Source organism: Camelus ferus, chromosome 6, assembly GCF_009834535.1.
Source record: "Camelus ferus isolate YT-003-E chromosome 6, BCGSAC_Cfer_1.0, whole genome shotgun sequence".
Lineage (NCBI taxonomy): Eukaryota > Metazoa > Chordata > Mammalia > Artiodactyla > Camelidae > Camelus > Camelus ferus.
The window spans coordinates 58,216,576-58,235,523 of NC_045701.1; the positions used below are offsets into that span (position 1 = coordinate 58,216,576).

An 18,948-nucleotide genomic window follows, 5' to 3' on the forward strand; every position below is an offset into this window, starting at 1 on the left:
AGCCATAAATAGATCAAAAAGGCTGACCCTCTCCCAAGTAAAAATTCCTCCTTGCCTTCAAACTGGGACATGGCTTTTTTCCTGCCTTCGAACTTGAACTGAAACATCAGCCCTTTCTAGGTCCCACACCTGCTGGCCTTCAAACTGCACTTCAGACAATGCACCATTGGCTCCTCTTGGTCTCCCACTTAGTGCCTTACCCTGCAGATCTTGGGACTTGTCAGCTTGCATAATCATGTGAGCCAATTCCTTATAATAAATCTCTTCATATTAATCTGGAGAAGCCTGACTAATACAATATCTATTTCATTATGTAAATATTCAGGCACAATGAAATTAACAGGTCAGATGCTTTGAGGCAAACACCTGCAAATGCAGACCAACACAGTTGCATTGGTGTGATTCAAACAAAAGAAAATGCAAACTTCTCTCACTTTACTGTAATGTACTTCCCCCAAAGTTCAGGAAATGAATGTATATTAAAACTATGCCAAAATACTGTGTGTTCACCAATATACGGTTCTTGTCTTAAGTGATTATCAACTAATTTTTCACCTACATAAATGTCGAATGAGATAGTCAAAGGTTGTGTAGAAGACTGAACAGTGTTTCAATGAGTGGGACTGGTATGAATGTTGCCCACCCAATGCCTGTATCATCTTCCAATCATTTGAAGCTGAAACTACCTTTATGTATTTCTAAATGGACAGTGCAAGCCTTCAGTAGGAGCCGCTGATTCTTATGGAAACTTTCCAAGATGATAGTTGTGTGTGTGTGTGTGTAAATAGTTATGTACTGTATCTATTCCCTGGGGCTGCAAAAATAAATTACCACAATCTTGGTGGCTTAAAGCAACAGAGATTTATTCTCTCACTGTTCTGGAGACCAGAAGTCTGAAATCAAGGTGTCAAATCATTGAATTTCAGGCCCTCCCTATTCCAGGATAATCTTCTCTCAAGTGTCTTACTTAATCACATCTGCAAAGTCCCTGTTTCACTTAAGATCATAATCTGAGTTTCCAGGCGGATATGAATTGTTTAGTGCTAGTTTAATAATTTTCATCACTTAAGAAATCTCTCTTCTTTGCCATAAGCAAAAGACAAGTGGATTGTGGGCAGATATCCTGCACAGAGTCTTTTCTCCTCAGCTAATGCCTACTTGGAGAACTATTTAATAAGAAGTAAGCTTGGGTGCAGCAGAGCCATTGTTTTATATTTTTATGCTTTGTGTGTGTTTAAGGAGAAAGGATCTCCAACTCACTGAGAAGCACACCTTGTCCTGACCATGGGGAAGAAAACATAAATCTAACTTTCAAAGGGCTGGCTATGATGGAAGCACGGGCCCCAGGCATTGTCAATAAAAGGGCAGCCAGTCTTCCGGCTGTGTGATCAGAGCCACCGCTGCTGGGACATCCCCACAAAGAACACGTGTGAAAGTGATCACTTTCCTTTGGAACTTGTAGGTAAGAAAAAGATGATAATAAACTAGTACAAGTGCAGGATAGACTGGTTTAAAACTGGGGCAATCATGGCGTTACTTGGAGTAGAGAAAATTCTTAAATGGAAAAGGGACAAACATGCAGTGCTAGGGCAGTTACTCTCTTTGAGTTTTGGAGCTAACAGATTTTTTCTTCCATGATTCATTTCCTGCTTATCTGTGTATTGCAGCACATACCTCCTCCATCAAAAGTGACTTCAAAACAAACATATGCAAGGGCAGTTTCAGAATCAAAGCTACAGGTACAAGGTGCTGCTGAAAGGCAAATATATATATTCTAGGGATCTTGATTTGCCTTCAGTTTTCCATGCTTTGGTGCACGAATGAAGTTGGGTTATTTTAAAATTATTTCCAAGGATTCTTTTTTAAATATTTAAGCTACAAAGTCCAAAGGGCATATACCATTTTAATTCTGCTAAAATAAACCATACCCATGTGAACTTGAAAAGATCTAGACTTTTATTTTGATGTTGATTATTTATTAAGAAGTCAAATAGTCATCTGTTTAATCAAAGGGCATTTGCTTCAAATTGCTTCCATCCATTGTCCTTACCATGAAAGACTGATTGTGCTTTGAACTAGGCTCTTTTTTTTTATTATTATTATTATGGGAGAGATAAAGAAAAATTCTTATAAAAGAACCTCACATCAAAGAATCAGCTCCTTAAAACATTTTCCTTTTATACATGTTGGCTACATGCCTACATCTGTTCATAAACTGATATGTAGGCTTTTTTTAGGTACACATGACATTACTGAACATTTTCAAAGATAAAAATATCAATAGATTAGAAAATGAGCTTGAGATAAAGAGTTGCACAGAAAAGGATGTGGCTTACAGCTGTTTGTTTTCTTGTATCTTTGCATTAGTTTATCATAACCTCCTTTTTAATCTAAGATTGAGTTTTTAATAATTTGTTAACAAAAACTATAGTCAGTAGTGACCAAAACCAAGATATGATAAAGTACAGAAATCCAGTATTGACTGCAATATTCAGTATAAACACCTTAATTAACCCTTTTTTTTTTTTTTGGTTTTGCCCAATTAGACTCCATCTTAGGTAACAGTAGAGATAAAAGACAGAAAGATTGTTCACATACTACATATAGGGATGCAAAAGAGAGGAATATTGATTATCTTTTCTCTTCTAGGCAACCTAGGAGAAGGGAAATTTTGAGAACTGAGACCAAGGTAAGAAATGGATGAGAAAAAAAGTAAGAGGTTCCTTGTAGCAGAGAAGGGCCAGTGTACTTTAAACATGATGACATCCAAAATTAAAATTTAAGTTCTTCATTTCTCTCCCTTGGAATTCCCCCATTATCACCAAATCTTTCATTTGTCAGATACCTATCATAGTACTGTGACAGGGCTATTTTGAGGAATGAGGTGGAGGTCTTTGTCGAATTTGGAGCATAGATGCCAAGAGGGCATTGAGGAAGCCAGAAGTGGTGGTAAGATAACTGGAGGAGACAGAGCACTTAACTAGGAGCAGGAATTCAGAAGAAGAAGAGACCTTTGAATGCAAACACTCTAGTCCAGGGATCCACAGAAACCCCGAGGAAGGACACAGGTACAGTGATGGAATTGCACTGGCCCCAGCACCATTCAACAGGAAGCACTGTGGGTCACAGTTGACTTACAGCTTTCAGCTACCTCACCTTAGAGCCGCATGGAATTCACTCCCAAGCCATGCTTCCCTGGCTGCTCCCAACCACTGACTGAGCCAGTGACTGAACACGGTGTGGGTACTTGAGCTGGGGCCATGCCTGCCTGATGCAGGATTCTTCTGACAGTAACCCTTTCTCAAGGGCTTGCCATCAGTCTTGCCAAGATTTTCTCTGAACTGCATTGAGGTCTGAGCCTCTTCCCACCCAATCCTTCCTTTCCTCTCTTTTGCAAGAGTCATACCTGCACCTGCATTGCAGTCTGAGGTTCTCCATGCCCATTCCTGCTCGCATCCCTTTACCCTTACCCCTGTAAATTTCCCATGTCTAAAATACATCTTAGTGTCTGTTTCTTGGAAGACCTAAACTGAGACAGGAGTACCAAGAGTTGGGGCTGAGAAAGCTGACAGTAAGATGGGGCTTGGGTCTAGCTGACACAAAGGGCCTTTTCCTGAGTGGAATGGGGAAGGCATGATATAGTCTGTGGCCTGAGATGAGAGCCTAATTGCTGAAAATTTCCCCAGTGATGACCTTGGGAAATGTCCCAGTGGTTAGGAATGCTCTTGACAGTACGATTCTGGCATGGGAAAAGAGGGGGGACCAAGGTCTACAAGGAGTGGAGTCGTCTTATTAACAAACTATATTGATGTCCTATGATGGGATAATGAGAGATTGAGGGCAGTTAACAAACTATTAAAGGCTAAGTGTGAGAGCCAGAGGGCCTCTTTGACAGTTTAAGAAGAGATTTTTTATCTTCTGAAATGGAAGAGGAGAAACAGCTGAGCAGCAGAGAGACGTTTGGATAGAGTTAAGAAATCCGGAGATGTTTATGTGCTCAGACAAGACAGGTCTTTCATGCTGAAGTCACTGTCCAGTTTAGAAACCTGGGACCCTAAATGTTCAGGGCTTGCAGAGGTGGCCCACCCTTCTCTGGTGATAGATAAGTGTATGGGTAAGGGGGGTGGCATTCAAAGTTCATGCCATTTCCAAGTATGCCCAGGCTTTTACTCTCCACTAGGCCCTTTTGTGTCTCCTCTGCACATGTGTTCTGCTTCAGAGTCAGCCAGGCACCTGTAACTTGTTTGGGTTTTCTCCAGTGTCTGGCAGAGACACAGAGAAGCGAGACATACGCCTTCCCCAGCGATGCCTACAACCTCAAGCCAGCAGAGCTGTGAGCCTTCCCTGCTCAAGCCACCGTTTTGATGATCACTTCCACCCACAGCGCCGCTGGGTGTGGGCTTTTCCCACCGCACCCAATTGAGGGAGCCCCTTTGCCAGTCAGAAAGAACCTGCCCTGCCCTAGAAAAATCTCCTTGTTAGCCTTGCGGGGGGAGGGGTGGGAGCAGCCTGGGTCCAGAGCACCACAGATTCCCAGTGTTCCTACCTCGGAGGTTAAGCAGATTTTTAAGTATAAATGCTTCTCAGCTTGTTACATGCTCTTGTTCATTTCCAGTCTGTTGAAAAATGATTTTTTTTTTGGCCAATTTTGTTCAGATTTATAGTTGCTTTTTAGGGAGAGGATTTGCCAGTCTCCTCCCTTGTCCCTAACCGGGGATTCTATCTCTGCAATAATAGCTTCTGAATTGTTATTACTGACTCTAGCCTTTCTCCCCTCCAGGCTCCATACTGAAATCTAAGTGATCACTCTAAAATGCAAATATGGTGGTATCTATCCCATGGTTTAAATCCTTTCACAGCTTTCCATTTTCCTTAGGATAAACTGCTCATGAGACTCAGCATAATGCGGGTCCTGCTTGCTTTTCTAGCTTTCTTTTGACCATTTTGTCCCTAGAAGTCTTTGCTCTGACAAGAACGGATATCACTCATATTGTGGGCACAGTGTGGCCTGTCGGTGACATGGTGATGCTCAGGTTGGTAAAAGAATTTACCAGAGATAAACTCTGGGAATAGAAAAAGAGTTCCTTAGGGTACGCTGCCATAGACAGCAGCACGTCACACAGGCGAGAGGTGCCTGCATGAGTGCCAAGGGCCAGTATTTGGGGTTTTTTATAAGGTTGGGTCACAAGGTGCCTGATCGGCTTGTGCACAAGTTCTGATTGGTTGTAAGTGAGTTTAAGAAGTTTAGGGTCCAAAGGTGCTGGGGTTTATGACTCTGATATGGTGGGCTGAAATGAACCAGCCTGAGCTATTGTGAGATTAGGCATTACCTCAGGCTGTTAGTTTTTTAGGGCAAACAAACCCAGTAAAGAATGTACTTTATCTGCTGAGGGATCACGGGCAGACATCTGAGAGCCCGAAGTGGGGGTCGTTGGACTTGGAAGGATGTTAGATGGCCCAGCCACTCATGCCATGCCTCCTTTTATCTCTGCACTTGGTGCGTCTTGCCCCTTGCAACACTCACAAGCCACCTTAGACTCTTTCCTTCTCCCTCCAGGCGGGGCCTTATTTGCCGGACTAACTCCTATTCATCCTTCAGATTTCAGTTTAGGTATCATTTCCTTCCAGGATCACCCTTCTTATACCCCTCGCCTTCCAGGTTTTGGTGCCTTTGATCTGCGTTCTCAGAACTTGCTCTGCTTCCCCTTTTCTAGACTGGGTCACTGCTGATGTCACTGCTGTGTGATGTCTCCTCTGCTAGCACATAAACCCCGCGGGTGCAGAAGCTACCTCTGCGTGTTCATTGCTTTACTCTTAGCACTGAGACCAATGCCTGGTAGACTCTGCGAAACACTTATTAAATGATATTTATTAATATAAATGTTATTAAATGATAACAAATGACTAATGCCTGATTAAATCCAGAGTCAGCAAACTTTTTCTGTAAACGGCTCAGTAGTGAGTATTTTAGGCTTTGTGGACCTTAATGTCTCTGTTACAGCTACTCGACACTGCTGTCTTAGTGTGAGAGCAACCGCAGGGAATATAGGGAATAGGCAGAGGCTTTGTTCCAGCAAAACTATATTTACAGGAGCTGGTGACTGGTCAGGGGCTGTAGTTTACGATTTCCAGGATTAAATGACTGAGTGAATGGAAGAATGAATGATAGGTGATTATGACATGTTTCAATGAATTCAACCAAACTCTAACTTGCAGTTCTTTTGTAAATAATTAAATCTTACTTTCTCTACCTTTGATCTAACCAAGAAAACAGAAATAAGCATTTTCCACATAATAACCTACCATCAGAAATAAAACTTGTGTCATTTTATATTGCAAAAACTGTCACTTAGGTCAGCAGGAGATACTAGGTTCTTCATTTTCTATCTTTGTTTAGTCGTTCTGTCTTTTCTTACTTTCCATTATTTCACATACTCCAAGGCACAAGGTCAGTCAAAGAAATGAAGATAATTAATTAACATGGTTAAATGGCACTTCACACAGTATGCCGAATTAGTTGTAAAGAACTATGAAGAAATATGCTAATTAGGAATATCATGGAAAAATGACAGTTTGACATTTGAAGCTTTGTCTATTTGGCATTATCTTTTCTTGCTTTTATCTGCATAATAATTCCATAGTTTACATTAATACACTTGCTTTTTTAGCAATGTAGTCAATTAATTAAATAAGGATTCATTCATTATTAGATGATATCAGTTCTTTAAGAATCCCTATATTCTGTTCTATGAATTTACACGTGTAATTATAAAGAAAACCTACCTTAGGGAATATCTTTATTGTTACTAGCAATAACATAGTATTGTAGAGATAGTTCACTATATTCTTTATAAAACTGAATTGATATTTTCCATTTTAATGAGGTATTGGACATTTGCCTTAAATGTACACACAGAAGGGAGCAGAATATCGGAGTGAATAACACCTGAATACACATTTAATTTATGGACTTTACAAATTAGCATTCTCTAACTTCACTTCCATGAAATTTTTTGTCACTTAAGAAGTAAGATGCCTTATTTAAGATATTAATTGTAATTTTTTTCAATGAAAGAAAAGTTATTTTTAACTTAGATTTCAAGGTATTTGGATGGAAACTTTCTGCTAAAGAGACATACACTGAGAGTTCATGTAACCAGAGTTGTTTCATTATTGGTGATGCTGTATTTCCAAAGTCATCCTCTACTCTTAGGGAATTTTGAGGAAAGACTCAAAGAGAACAAGAAAAATTATCTGGTAATCTCGCCTTTAGCAATCTCAAACAAAAGGCCAATGATCTTAGATTTACAGCATGTACTCCAAGATTAACTGATTCACAATAAGTGGCTGAATTGATGATTTGTTTTATCTTAGTGGTTCATTTAATTGTACTCATCAAAGCTTGGTGAAAGGCTGTTCAAAAACTCGGCAATTAGTCCTGGGAAATTGCATAAACAAAAACTATTTATCTCGGCATGAGATTCAATAAATACCACATTAAGGATAAGAGTTTCTAATTAGAGGGGGGCCACATGTCTATACCTGCACATGAAGGTATCTGAGAACCAACTGGAACTGCATCTGTCTGCATAAACTCAGCAACATACACAGCATTACAAATAGCTTCCTTCTTGCAGATGAATTTGAATGCGCTCAAATTGAGATAATGCTCTTTATCTTACAGTGGTATTTCTGAAATCTCTGTTTTAATAGGTGTTACTCTAAAAAAAAAAAGAGTTCTATGGTCAAATACATTGGGATATCCTGTGTTAAAAGAATGAAGTAGTTGGCTTCCTTTCTTAGGGGACTTCTCTGATCCTTGAATATGTTAAAATGTGTACTAGACTGTCTAGGAGAGGTGTGTAGTACATATTTTACAAGCTTATTGCCACGGATTACCATTTTCCTCTAAATATTCATTAACATGATGAGGAATCTTTCCTTTAAAAATAAGGTTGGAAGACCCTTTCATAACGTGACTTTCTAGTTGAGCCAGTTATGGTCGCTTATATATTCTATTTTCTTTTTTCTTTTTTTTTTTTAACATTTTTTATTGATTTATAATCATTTTACAATGTTGTGTCAAATTCCAGTGTAGAGCACAATTTTTCAATTATACATGAACATATATATATTCATTGTCACATTCCTTTCTCTGTGAGCTACCATAAGATCTTGTATATATTTCCCCATGCTATACAGTATAATCTTGTTTATCTATTCTACAATTTTGAAATCCCAGTCTGTCTTCCCACTCCCACCCCCTTGGCAACCACAAGTCTGTATTCTATGTCTATGAGTCTATTTCTGTTCTGTATTTAGGCTTTTTTTTTTTTTTTAAGGTTCTACATATGAGCAATCTCATATGGTATTTTTCTTTCTCTTTCTGGCTTACTTCACTTAGAATGACATTCTCTAGGAGCATCCATGTTGCTGCAAATGGCGTTATGTTGTCGGTTTTTATGGCTGAGTAGTATTCCATTGTATAAATATACCACATCTTTATCCAGTCATCCATTGATGGACATTTAGGCTGTTTCCATGTCTTGGCTATTGTAAATAATGCTGCTATGAACATTGGGGTGCAGGTGTCATCCTGAAGTAGGGTTCCTTCTGGATATAAGCCCAGGAGCGGGATTCCTGGGTCATATGGTAAGTCTATTCCTAGTCTTTTGAGGAATCTCTGTCCTGTTTTCCACATATATATTCTATTTTCTTGTTCTTTTTGTAACACCTTTAAAAAGTAACTTTTCACTTATAGAAAAGTTGTAAAGACAATACAAAGAACTCTTATTTACACTTTACTCAGATTTCTTAGTTTGCCACATTATTTTTTCACGCTCTCTGTTTTTCTTTTTATGTTGCTTTTTCCCTCTGCCTTGTTGCTAGCTAGCTAGCTAGTTACCTATCTACCTGTCATCTATTCCTTCATGAACTATTTGAAAGTAGTGTCTTTTACCCCTAGTGCCCTGCACAGCACCTGAAACATGGTAGAGATTCATTAAATGATTGATGATTAGTGAAGGATGTCTTTCAGAATCTTATCTAAGCAAAGTTCAATTACAAAAGGCAATCCTGGAATAATAAATATGAAACCTATATCTACTATAAAAAGCCAGTGAACCAGTTTTAAATTTCAGGAATACTATTTTCCTGTTTCTTAACGATTTCAACATTTGAAAGTTTCCAAACCAAGAATCAGAACAAACGCCTGACTATATTTTCTTTTTCTGAATTATGAATGTGCTTATGTGGTGCACCACAGCCAAACACCTTGCCTTCTATTTCAGTCCAGGACATATATGTTCAGCCCTGTGGTTTCCAACCAACTGGTACACTTACTGATTGAATTAAACTTGCACAACCCACTGAGTCACAGAATTGATTCTTTTCTGGGATCCTTTTCTCTGTGTATAGCTCTGTTTTCTCATTTTTTCCCTTTAGTTTTATTTCTCTATACAGAATAAATTTTCTACTAGTATTAAAGTTCAGGGAAATTTGTGTATTCATACCAAAGGAAAGAAAACAATATAACATGGTGCATCCAAACAAGTTATGGCCTAAAATAAATCTTTCTTGAATCAGTTTGGAGAATAAGAGTGTACAAAGTAGAGGTTTGTATAAAATTCCTATAAAATGTGATTTATTTGATTTTAAGAATGCTAAATGAATGCTATAAGAATTATATGCTAATTATATGAGGTGCCTAAAGTACTCAAATCCATTGAGACAGAAAGTAGAATAATGATTTCTAGGAGTCAGAGGGAAGGGGAAATTGAGAGTTACTGTTTATTGGATAGGAGTTTGAAAAGAAGAAAAATGCTGGAGACAGACAGTGGTGATGGTTCATCACAGCACAACAAACTGAACTGAATACTTAAAAATGGTTAAAATGGTAAAATTTATGTTTTGTGTATTTTACCACAATTTAAAAAAAGAAAGCTAAATGCTATTGAAAAAAATATCTAGTTGCCTATAAATATATAAATATCCTTCTGGTTTTTGAATCATACAATTATGGTTATATTCTGCCTACATAAAATTAAAGTTTACATGTAATCTTTTCATACAATAGATTTACTTGGTAACTTTTCTACTTTTGAAAGAGAATTTGATAGGAGAGGTGGGGGAGGAGCATGATTTAGACTTTTTAAGTGTCTGGGGAACACGTTGGTCCCATGGCTGGCTCTCACCTCGGGGAGGGCAGAGAGACTGAGGACCGGAGGTAACAAGGCTCCCACCAAGAGCTAGGCAAGGAGGGTATTCGCCCTGGAGCACACTTGGATCCTGCAAGAGAGAGTAGATCTGGAGTTCCATAAAATGAGGGACTCCCACAGCAACAGTCTGTGAGGAGTGGCCCATTATTTGTAATGAACTATTCCATCTATTACATCTTTGTGTCTAGAAGTTCCTCTTTGTAGGTAAATTTTCTTGTCTGTTTCTGGCTTCTGTTCTCCTCCTCCTGTCATGTATATCTAATATCTACGCACAAGTCCAATGTCAGCACTTTTCCATTATTGCTTATCTTTGAGAAATACTATTTTCCTATGAGAGAATAATGTGTGGAAGAAGCAAGAGGCATGAGTTGGGCGGTCCAAAGCCTGGGGTTTATCTGAAGTGCCGTTTCATCGATTTGTTCCCTTTGCCCTGGGAGTACGTCTCTCTCAGTTTTGGGTGTTCAAGGGTAAAGGTGTCTGGCCACCGGCTTTCTGTGCTATGATCTGCCGTTGCCACATTCTCTTCCTCTCTTACCCAATTTCACAACCTCCAGCTCCACAGACTAAAAGTTAGATGATAGGCATGTGGAAACAGAACACATTGTCCTCTTCAGCTACAACCAGCTCCCCTGTCATTCTCCCTCTAAGCAAAGGATCTTGATCTGCCTTTCAGGATGGTGACGCCAGCTTTTAGGGAAATCTGTTTTGAGCTCAAGGTATGCAGAGGTCTGAGCTAGCACTCAGCCTCCTTTCTAGGCTTTGGCCAACTTCCACAGTATTTCATAGGTAATGCTTCGCAGTTGGCCATGCAGGTTGTGACTACCTCCTTATTACATTGTCAATCCAGTTTCATCTCCGTTGTTTTCATGTGTAGACAACAGTCTCAGATAGCAAAAATGTAGGACGTTACTTGAAGGAATTTCTGGATCTCTTCTCTAAATCCAGTCCTGAAGTTGCCAGTTTTAATACTGGAAAAACTGAGAAATCTCCGGAGAGACAGAAGTTGGCTGGGTTCCAGGTTCCCTCTGAAATGAGCCTAGGGAGGAAGGGGTCAAGAAGCCACAGATGGACCGTAGCATGGGTGTAAAGGGGAGCCCTGGGTGGATCTTGCCTTCTCTGTCACAACTTGAGGCAGAAACAGAGAAGCCCAGACTAGTGTGGGTGACACAACCATAATCTTTGAGCCCAGGGAGGAGAGGGAGGAATCAGACAAATACAGGGAACTGAGCAGGCTCTGGGGTCTTCCACCACCCTAACCTCCCTCCCACTGCACACTCCAAGAACTATTAGTTGCAACGGAGAGAGACAATTCTCAGAAAAGGAGAATGGTGGGGTACAGGGATGGGTAGGTTGCCGGGGGTGGTGGCCAATCTGGAGGCCAGACTGCCAAGCCTTTATCTTTCTTCTTTTACGCATTCCCTTTAAGTCTGGGCAAGACTTTCCCTGTCATTGATTGTGTTCAACAATGTGTTGGAGTCCTGATCAGCAAAATATGGCAACAAATAAATAACATGTTAAAGATTGGAAGGGGAAAAACTAAACAGCTATCATTTGAAAAATGATAAGGTAATCTACATTAAAAAAAAAACAACCCTGAATCAACTGAGAACAAATAAGAGAGTGTGGAAAGTTTCCTTCACCCATACTGTTTCCTTACACCAGCATAACCGACTAGAAAATGCATTAGAAATCCAGACAGCATCCACAAGGACATTTAAAAACCTGCAAAGTATATATTTATACATAATAAACAGTTTTATTATTTTTCTTCTACCATTCCCTTGTATTTTATAGTGGTCATATAATGTGTTTGTAATGGTCAACATTAAATTATAGTTTATAATTTCCTGGATATGAAGGCAAGATTGTTATTGGACTAGAAGAGAAATGGACATCGCCTGAAAGTGGAGATAATCGAACAAAAATTCATAAAACTTTTATGGAGAAAATTTTTAACTGCTATTTGGGACGTAAAAGAAAGCCCCAATATTAGAGAGCCTAACCATGTTCACCGATAGACAATATTATAATGATGTCAATTATCCCAAAATCATTCTATAAAACTCAGTATGATTTTAATAAAAATCTTAGCATATTTTTGAGGCTCTCATAAAATCTATTCCAAAATGTATATGGAAAAATAAATGTCCACAGATAAAATCCTGCAGTGACCTGTCATAATGGGAACCAGATTCTCACTGTTTTCAAACTTAACCTGTGTGAATAGCCAATCTTAAATTCCCATTTTATTCCTTGAGGGTTTGCAACCACTTATGGTACCAATTACTGCATAGACCAGCATTTTTGTTTGCCAACAACAGAACCCTCTCTATTTTGAGCAGAAAGAGGTTTTATTAAATGGTATGTATAGTTCACAGAATCATTGGGAGGGCTGACGAAACAGATTAAGCTGAGCATCTACCTCTGCCCCCAATACCCGCTTCAGCTCAGCATCCATACACACTCTCTTCCCCATTCACAAACTTTGAAGCAACTGCATGCTCCTACTAATATAACCACCCTCCTACAAAGAAAATGTTCTCAACCTCCCCTGCCCAAAGGATATGCTAACATCTCAACATTGTTAAATCAACAAGATACAACTTTATACCCATTAAATGATCAATACTTAGAGAGAAAGATAACATTAGATATTAATGAGGATGTGAAGAAACGAAAAGTCCTATGTTCTGTTGGAGGAAGTTAAGCCGGGTTGGTTGTCCTGAGAGCAGGTCCTAGAGAGCTTAGTGAGATTAGATATGCATACATGACCATGAAATCCTCCTCCCGTATCCGTACCCTAGGGAAACCATCTTACAGATCCATGAATAACAGCACAAGGATACTCATTACAGCACTGCTTGTTGTGAGGAGTTAGAGGTCACGTAAGTGTCTATACTGGGGAATGATAAAGAGACAGTGACGAATGCACACCCTGGACTCTGCAGCAGTCAGAAACAATGCATTTGCTGCTCACAGAGAAAGAGCAGTAGATCTTAAAAGCATAACATGGTCCCCAAAGTAAGAAGCAAAACAATATCTATACCACAGTGCCATTATGTGAGTTCACATGCACACACAATGTATGTTTATAAGTATCTGTTCATACATGTGGACACATCTCAAGCACTTTGGAGAAGGAGACTGTAGTGTAGAGGATGGAAATGAGAATAAGGAAATCAAGTAGAGAAAAATAATAAAACAAATGATGAGCCTTGCATGGATGTGCAATGATGTGCCCTGCATAGACAAATAGGGTTAGTTCAATTCTGCATCCGAGAGGTTTTTTTTTTTCCAATAGGAAGATGCTCTGTGATTATGGCATCCCACTCCCCCCATTTAATCATAATAATTAAAAATTCAAAAATTGCTCTGAAGGTGCAGACACATTTCACTTTCAGACATAGCGCTGACTCGTTTATGTCTCTAAGGAAACTTCCACCAAATACTTCAGTCTTATTCACCTCCAAGCTACTTATTTTCTTGATTCCATCTAATCTTGGCAAAGGAAGGGAGGTTAGAACAATCTTTCAAAACTTTGAAAATGGTTCTAATTGCTCTACATTTAGGCAAAGTTACTGGTTGCTTAATAGCCATTTAGAGCTTTTTTTGGAAAGCAGACAGCCATTCCAGGCTATAAAGGTAGTTTCATGGAAATGTTTCTTTTGACAGAAGGAAGACATTGGAGAATTCGTATGCTATTTTAGCTGGCTCTGTGATTGCAATCACACAAATCGCTACATTCCAGAGAGAGCCCAGGAACAGAAGGTTTTTCCATTTCAGTCTTTCAAGGTAAAACATTATCTTTCCATTTTCTATATACCCCAGAGTATCAAGAAATGATGACATGTAAGCCATAATTACAATAACATTTCTAAGTCTTCCTTGATGGTCAGAGGTAAGGAAAGGAGAGAGGAAGACAATTCTTTTGTTCTCAGTGACATTAAAATGCCCATTCAGATAAGAAAAAAAGTATATTGGATTGGCTTCCCTTTGTTCAACTGTTGTAACCTCCTGCAGTCTCACTGCCTGTTTCACCGCAATATGAATTAGTGTTTCAGAGCAAGATAATGACTGACTTCCATGAGCCCGTGTAGTGCTACAGGACTGGAAATGGTTGGTGCAAAGAAGTGGAATGAAATGAAAGGTGAATAGACTGCAGATTTGTCATACAATTTTCCAGCTGTTCAATCTGGACAGCTTCTGTTCCTTTCTTTAATACTTTCATTTATGCACATGTAACACCATGAGGAAGCAGATAGTATAAACAATATCTCTTGGGTCATTCAATTTTGGCTTCATATTTTCAACTATGCTGATAACTGCTGGTCACATTTCTATTCCATTTGGGTGGTCTGATTTAAATGCAGAATATCACATGAGAGATGGCCAGAATGGGTACCTCAAGTGAAAGTTATATTCAGTAATGCAGTTTTAATTGCTCAGAAAACTCTAGCCTGGGAAACCCAGCTTACCCAGGCTTCCTGAGGACTGATCTTTGCTATAGCATCTGCTAAGGTCTGATGTGTGTGGCCTCTATTCACTACTGAGGGAAGGCTGTCTCTTAGGAGCAGAGCAGTGTTTAACAGTTGCAAATAGAAGTCTGTCTTTTTTAGAAATAAAGATTGAAAAGTATGAGCCCCTGAGCTATTAAAAATATGTCTCCATGCGATGAATAAGATAATCCACAATGACTTATTTTCCAGGATCGTTTCTTCGGGCATAAGTACTGTAGGATCAAAGAAAAGGTGCAATAAACTGGAATTCATAATAGACGCAGTTGACCTCTAACCCATGAAACCTTTCTGAACATTCTGTCACTGAAAGCGCCTTTTCTCTTCATCACTTTTCCCGCTTTGTGTCTCTACATGGCCATAAGCAGCTAAAATCAATGGCAGATCTGGATAGTATTTGCTAAAAACATGTTGGCACACAGATTCCACTGTTCCTAACTAAACATGAAGCTAAGAATAATTGAGAGATGCTAGAGATACGAGTAAATCCACAGTCTCATGGTAAACGGCAACAGACTCTCAACTATAGTCTGCTTGTGGCAGCAAGATAAAACCCAATATCAAACCTGTTTGGGTAATAATCTTTTGCTCTTTCTCTTCCAGACAACAAATAACCTACAGTCTTCAATCCCTAAATATTTTTGTGTTCACATTTTCCAAATACTTCAGGCTGCTATTCTGAGATAGTGGGAACCAGACCAATATGTCATCTTATCTCTCTTAAATAACGAAGCCCAGATTGCCACAATCAGCTAAAGCCAGGATTTAGAGGTAGCCATTCGAGAATGTGAGATGTTGCTAATGGGAGAAGTAGAACTTCGTAGCCAAGACTTCAGAGTCACAGCCTGTGTGTTAATGACCGTGGCTATCTGAGATAGTTGTAGATACACAGGAACATATGTGAGGCCAAAGGCTGAGGAACCCTTAAACATTGACGTTACTCCATGTTTAGTTAAACCATCTTCTTTCCTCAAGTGAGGAATATGAAAAATTCTTGAAGGGAGTCCTCCCTGGACTATGCTTTTCAAAGCCAAGTTGATTTTACTCACAGTGTTTTTAAGCATCCATAATTTCACTTCTACTACCAATGGGAATGATATTGGTTGAAGCGTAAGAAATTATAAAAGATTTTTAAAATTTTTATTTAAAAAAATTTTACTGCAGTGTAATTTACCTACAACACTATGTTAATTCCAGGTGTACAACATAGTGATTTGATCTTTCTGTACGTTACAAAATGATCACCACAGTAAGTCTGGTTATCCTCTGTCACCATACAAAGCTATTACAATATTATTGTCTGTATTCCACACGTTGTACATTTCATCCCCATGACTCATTTATTTCGTAATTAGAAGTTTGTACCTCTTAATCTTCCTCACCTATTTCACCCCCCCAACCCACCTCCCTGGCAACAACCTGTTCTCTGTATCTGTGAGTCCATTTCTCATCTGTTATGTTTGTTCATTTCTTTTTCACATTCCACACATAAGCAAAATCATATGGTATTTGTCTTTGACTTTTTTCATTTAGCATAATACTCTCTAGGTCCAAACATGTTGTCACAAGTGGCAAGATATCATTATTTTTTATGGCTGAGTAACATTCCATCATATGTATACACACAAACACCACATCTTCTTTAGCTATTCATCCATCAATGGACATTTAGGTTTGCTTCCACATCTTGGTTATTACAAATAATGCAGCAATGAACATAGAGGTGCATTTATCTTTTTGAATTGATGTTTTTGTAAGAAATTAAAAGTTTAGTCTAGTGTGCCCTCAGCAAACTTCTGCCATCCGATTAATATGTGTGACTTTACTTTGCCCTCTTCCTTACTGCTGGATGTTGTTTGAATAAATTTGATGCCTGGATTGTCCCTGCAGGGCAAGGATGTGTTAGGTAGGTGCACTGTCTGGGTGGAATGGGTCTCGGATCAGGTCAAGCTGATAGGGTTGGTCACACATGGATTGCAGAGATAGAGGCAGTAGGTAGGAGCCAATGCCATAATTAGAAAATTGAAGGACATACATTAAAACTGAGAGATGAGATGGAGAAATTAACAGCCTCATTATCCAGAAAATGCTCATCCCAGAAAAACAAGGCAGGATGCAGGATGTTGGCAGAGTTAGCTGACTTAGGAGCTCGTATGCAATGGGGTTGCTTTGATGTGAAGCCTGGAGCACTGTGAGTGTGACAGCGTAAAGGAAGCTGGCTAGAATGGAAATGATGCAGCAACCCAAATTTAAGGATGGGACAGCAAGAGTGGGAGCAAAAGGAGATATAGATATACAGGCATAATAAATCCCTGGAAGCCTATTTTATATAATATTTCATAGAGGTTATCTGTCTATATTGGTATTTTTGGATAATTTTACTTCTTATTAATTATACTTTCTAATTTCCCTCCATTAAATGTGTATTACTTGAATTATTAAAAAGTTCAGAAAAAATACTTAAAAGAATCAAGTGAAAAAAGATAGTCAACTATCATATTTTAAGACAGTCTAAAATTCTGCAAGAACAAGACCAGTTGTTACACACACACACACACGCATGCACATACTGCATCTAAAGCCAAAAGAAACACATGGTTTGATTTGTTCCTGCTGGAGAATGTTATGATTAAGACAACGTCTAGGGAAAGACATGATCTTTGTTCTCACATGTGTAGTGAAGGGTCAGCAGTGCCTGAGAGGGCTTATACTTTATAGTTCTAAAGGGGGGAACACAGTCCCTCTACCCTAAAGCTTGCTGAAGGCAGGAACTGTGTCTGCCACATTCACTAACGTATTTCCATGGCTCAGCACAGCACCTGTTTGCTCATCTGCAATAGGGAGTTAATCATATCTGTGTTTCAGTGATTATGAGGATTGAATGAGATAACACAGTATTTAGTTATTCCGGTTGTCTATTGTTGCATAACAACCCAAAACCTAGTAGCCTAAAGTAACCATGATGATGGTTTTGCTCACTAAGCTGCACTTCAGGCAGGGCATGGGTGGGAATGGCTATTCCTGCTTCAAGCTTCCGCTGGCGTGGCTTGAAGACAGGGCCTGGAGTTACCCGAAGGCCTGCTCACTCATCAGTCTGGTGGGGATGCTGCTGTGGGTTGGGACTTTCGCTGGGTACCAGAACACCTACATGTGGTCTCTCCATGTGACCTGGGCTTCCTCACAGCATCTTCCTTGGGGTCTAGGCGTGAACATTCTGAGAAAGAAAGCCGGTGGAACTCTTATGACCTTGCCTTGGAAGTGTGCAGCGTTGCTGCCTCCATATCCTATTCGTAGTCACAAAAGTCAACTCAACCTCAAGGGGAGGGAAAGTAGACTCTACCCCTTGATGAAGAGTGGCACGTGGGACCACAAGTATTGCTGTGCTCTTTTTTTTTAACTTTTTTTTATTGAGTTATAGTCATTTTACAATGTTGTGTCAAATTCCAGTGTAGAGCACAATTTTTCAGTTATACATGCTGTGCTTTTTTGAGAGTTCCGTCTGCCGTACTGGCACATAAGGGGATATTGAAAATTTAAGATAATTTTTATTTTAAGGTTAGATATTAGCTAGGTGTTATTAATCACTCTAGTTGTGCTACCTCTCCTCAAATATGCCATTATTTAATGAAAGTGTGACCTTCTGTAGCAAGAAATCAGTTCTTTCCGGTATGAGAAGGTCCTTGATTTTGGGAGAGTAATCTGAACTTCTAGTAGAAATTTGAGAGTTTGATCATAATCACAGCCTCTCATTCTGGAAAATTTATTTGAAGTGAGAACTAAAGTGAGCAATATTTTTGAGACAGTTTTAAGCATAGACAAAAATAAGATTCTTGCATAGATGGATATTTTGCTCAGGTGTGATCCAGGGGTATGTCTGTTGAAGCAGAGAGTGAGAGCAAGCAGAGAGGTAAGATGGCATAAAACTGTTAGTTCTCAGGTTCAGAGTAGCTGCAGGGTGGCACCAGCTGGGACTGGAGCTGGGTAGAATTAGGGTCAATGGGCCAGTTAGACTATGCAGCCCATGGGGGACTGCTTAGATGGGCACCTGTATCCTCAGAGGAGAGCAGGAAACAGAAGTGAGACCACATGTCCATGTGGTGTGCGTCCAGGGGCTGGCAATGATCCAGAGTCTGAACCTGCAGTGAAATCCCTGTCTTGGGATCTACAGTGGATGGGTGTGACCACCTTCCAGAATGAGGCAGGACTTGCAGGCGGTG

At 39.5% G+C, this 18,948-nt stretch overlaps 1 long non-coding RNA gene across 2 annotated transcripts in view; it reads left to right on the forward strand.

Annotated features, from left to right (window-relative positions):
* Positions 1 to 18,948, forward strand: part of LOC106729754 — a 214,032-nt gene that overhangs the window by 107,851 nt on the left and 87,233 nt on the right. For both annotated transcript variants that reach the window (XR_004320728.1, XR_004320727.1), the window contains exons 4-6: positions 1,240 to 1,462; positions 2,650 to 2,689; positions 13,890 to 14,009. This is a non-coding gene — a long non-coding RNA (uncharacterized LOC106729754). The remainder of the gene's footprint in view (positions 1 to 1,239; positions 1,463 to 2,649; positions 2,690 to 13,889; positions 14,010 to 18,948) is intronic.